The sequence below is a fragment of the Lactuca virosa genome, chromosome 4, assembly GCF_052849685.1.
Source record: "Lactuca virosa cultivar CGN04683 chromosome 4, Lactuca_virosa_CGN04683_v6, whole genome shotgun sequence".
Classification (NCBI taxonomy): domain Eukaryota; kingdom Viridiplantae; phylum Streptophyta; class Magnoliopsida; order Asterales; family Asteraceae; genus Lactuca; species Lactuca virosa.
Window position 1 is genome coordinate 155,284,260 of NC_136429.1, and position 4,240 is coordinate 155,288,499.

General features: G+C 35.4%; 1 pseudogene; it reads left to right on the forward strand.

Annotated features, from left to right (window-relative positions):
* The first annotated feature begins 227 nt into the window (after positions 1–227).
* On the forward strand, positions 228–3,340 carry LOC145105255 (lysine-specific demethylase ELF6-like; annotated as a pseudogene).
* The last annotated feature ends 900 nt before the right edge of the window (positions 3,341–4,240 follow it).

Genomic DNA, 4,240 nt, shown 5'->3' on the forward strand with positions numbered 1-4,240 from the left:
TAGCACGTGCTAGGGTTTTATTTTATTCCAAGCTTCCGCTTCTCTTGTTTTCTCTCAACCTAGTACGTGCGAGGGTTATGAAATAAAGAAAAACCCCAATGCTCCACAAAGACTCCTTTCTGAAAAATATCATGTAAAGCGTGGAGACGGAGTCTGAAATCATCAAGAGGAGAACAAGAAGATAAAGCGAAGGTGAATCGTAATTGATCTGCGAGGTCTCCTCATCAATGACGTCGACCAAATCTAAAACCTCGAATTCAAAGAATTATTCGGAGAACTTAGGTGTTAACACAAGAGGTCCCAGGTGAATCGCAATTTATTTGTAAGTATTTTGGTTCAATATTGTTTATTCTCAAAGTGTTGGTTGTGGGGGTAAATTTGTTATATTCACATCATAGTCTTTTCTCAAGTTTCGTGAGTTACAATCTCATTTTTTTCGTTTTAGATTGACTACGTTCATTGGACCAAAAGATATTCCCACTGATTCTACTAGTAGGGAAGCTAATCGCAAGTGGGTCTGGGGGCAAACAAAAGTTCCCATTACTCAGGTATTCAAATCTCATAATTCTATGGTCTGGGAGGCGAAATCTAAATATACTGAAAGGAATTGGAAGAAATGAAAAGAAGAAGAAATAATTTGTAAAATATGTGGAGAATTCGGCCATTTTACTCAGGTATTCAAATCTCATGATTCTATCAGCATCATCTTATAAAATGGTTGTTCTTAGTTCTTTATGATTTTTAAATACATGCAGATTGTGTTAGGCTCAACTATCTAATTCATCAACAACTAATATCTCAATATGTGATTTCACAGTAAGCTTCAAAGTGAAGCCCTAAGAGAAGCCATTACTCAAATCACCACAGATGCAAAAGAGAAGAAGCATAATTTCACTGAAACCATTGAACTCCAAATTGGACTCAAGAACTACGACCCAAAAAAGGACAAATGTTTCAGTGGAACGGTGAAATTGCCTCACATTCCTAGGCCTAAATTGAAAGTTTGCATGCTTGGAGATGCCCCAACATGTTGAAGAGGTAATAAGCTTTCTCAACTATTGTGAGTCTCTTGTGATTTTCTATGCAATTTCGTAAGTGTCTATAAGTGTTCATAAACAATGATGTTTCTATAGATCTTTTTAAACAGATTGGTTTTGGGATTGTGGCTTGTTGCTTGTATAAAACATTTTATTAATGTAATTTGGTTATGGATGTCTTGCTTATGTGTAAATGCAGGTTCTTCCACCTCCTAATGTGACTGGAGCTCTACACATTGGTTATGCTTTAACTGCTGCTATCCAGGTTAATATTTTAAAGAACTCTTACATTAGGACATATGCAACAATTATTGTGTAATTACTATTTTATGTTTCTCAACATCAGCTCATGGATAGGATGTTTGATGTATTTGCAAATCTATGGATGAAAATGAAGATTCAAGTTAGATAGATATGTTAATAATAATTAATAGGTGTTATTGTAATTGTAAGATAGATATGTTAATAATAATTAATAGGTGTTATTGTAATTTGGTGAACCAGTGGGACCATCTAGACTAGTACATAGGCATAGGAGAAAGAGAAAGACATTTGATAGAAACAATAAAGATTGTTCTGATGTAAGATCACAAGTAGAAGATAAAAGCAACAATTGTGAAAACCAGAAAGGTGAAGAATCTATAATAAGGTGTAGCTCTACTTCTTCGGTAGAATCCAATTCCCATTCACTGAATATGTTGTCAGATCGTGTTGCCAGACAAAGGGTTTTAGATGAGATTGAAGGGACTTCAGGATGGAAGCTTTCAAACTGTCCTTGGAATTTACAAGTAATTGCAAGATCTCCTGGATCTTTTACACGTTTCATGCCAGATGATATTCCAGGTGTCACTTCTCCCATGGTATACATTGGCATGTTATTCAGCTGGTTTGCATGGCATGTTGAAGATCATGAGCTTCACAGCTTAAATTTCCTCCACATTGGCTCTCCCAAGACCTGGTATGCAGTCCCTGGGGATTATGCATTCACTTTTAAGGAAGTAATCCATTCAAAGGCTTATGGTGGAGGTGTAGATCGGTTAGGTATGTAAAATGCTTACTCATGATTATATCATTGGCATTGCAATGCATATAAAAAGAGTTGCTATAGTATGCATCTCTCGCCTTCTTAAAGCATTTCTAAGACAAAAAAATGAACTTATATAATGACTATTTGTCAACATGGAATGCCTAGGGCTTCAAATTACTTCTTTCGTAATTCATAAAGCTCCTGCCATTTTTGTTTAACAGCTTCTCTAACACTCTTGGGCGAAAAGACTACCCTGGTGAATTTGTGGTGACCTTTCCAAGGGCTTACCACATAGGATTCAGCCATGGTAATGTTTTGCAGATTTTTTTTTGTGGTTTGATATATTTATACTTTATAGACTCTAATATCAAACCATTGTCTTTAAAGGTTTCAATTGTGGGGAAGCTGCTAACTTTGGAACCCCAAAGTGGCTTTCAGTAGCTAAAGAGGCTGCAGTGCACAGAGCTGCTATGAATTTTCTTCATATGCTTTCACATCAACAGCTGCTTTACCTACTTACCATGTCATTTATTCCAAGGTGAGCTAGAAATCTTTCTAAGTCTTTTGACATATGAAGCTAGAAAGAGTTATTCCAAATTATATCAGGAGGGGTAAATTTGTAATATTGTTTAAATGTATTTTAATGGCAGGGTGCCTAGGTCCTTGTTACCAGGGATACGAAGCTCTCGTTTAAAAGATCGTCAGAAAGAAGAACGTGAGCTGTTGGTGAAGAAGGAATTCATTGAAGATATCCTTAAAGAAAACAAACTGTTGACTTGTATTCTTAATAGATCTTCCTCTTATCATGCAGTCGTATGGGATCTTGAATCCCTCTCACCATCTGTCATTAATAATAGTACAATCATCAATCCACAAACTGAAAACTTTTATTTTGAGAAAGACAACGAAAAACTTGTTCATGTAGAGGATGAGGACATGTCGAGTGATTTTCAAATTGATTCAGGGACATTACCTAGAATATTCTGTTTAGAGCATGCAAACAAAGTTAAAGAGCTGTTGGACTCCATAGGTGGAGCAAAACTGCTTATAATATGCCATTCAGGTCATCATTCACAGTTTCTGTTTTTCTTTTTTTCAATGATTCGATTTTTTGTGTGATTTGAAACTAACTTATTATATACTACTGTTTGTAGATTTTCTGAAAATTAAGGCACAAGTTTCAGCCATAGCAGAGGAGATTGGTACCTTGTTTAGATATGAAGATGTTGAATTACATGATGCCAGTAGGGATGACTTGGAGATCCAACATACATGATACGGCCTATTCCAAGAAATGCATGTGATAACATTCACTGTACACTTCTTGCTCAAAGTGCAGTTCATGGGGCCATGGCAGGGTTTTCTAGTTTTACAGTTGGACCTTTCATTAGCAGACATGCATATATTCCAATACAGGTAATTAAGCACTCTTACTCTCTCATATTTACATTAATTATATTATTATTATTGCCAATTAATATTTATAATTTACAATTATAAATATTGTTAAGTTGACAGATAGGATGTGGGCTAGAATTTTGGCTTCTACTAATCAACCTACAAATGTTGTTAAGTTGACTTTTCCACATGTACATTGTTTTTGTTCTTTTGTAGGCTTTGTCAGCCTTGCAGTTCTTACTTAACAGGGTCCTAAACCTTCAAGAAACTATTTCAAAGCTGGATTTGATACTAATGCTGGCCAGGTAAAATACTTAATTTATTGGAAACAATTATGATTTACAATGATATAAGTAAAAATACCAAATTGACACTCTTTTTGAATTCCATTGCAGTTCTTACTTAACAGGGTTTGGAACCTTCAATAAATACTTTGTGGTATTTATTGTGTTTGCAGAATATGATTGACGGGTTGGGGATTACAGGGTATGAAGGCACCTTGTGGAAGGTTTGTGAGATTACACTTTCAGTACTAAGGGAACACAGAAAAACATTGATGAGTGTTCTCCAGAATTTCATCCATGATCCTCTTATGGAGTGGACAAAAACTCATAAGTCTAGTGGAGTAGAATTCCAGAACCCTCGTGTACAGGTTGGTTGCATCTTCTTTCTTTCTTTCTGTTATAAATAAAACGAGTTTTGCTTTTGCTTGAAAGTTGAAATAAAAAAAGGGTTACACTTTAATATGAAAAAAAGTTGGAAGTAGAATGCTATGGTG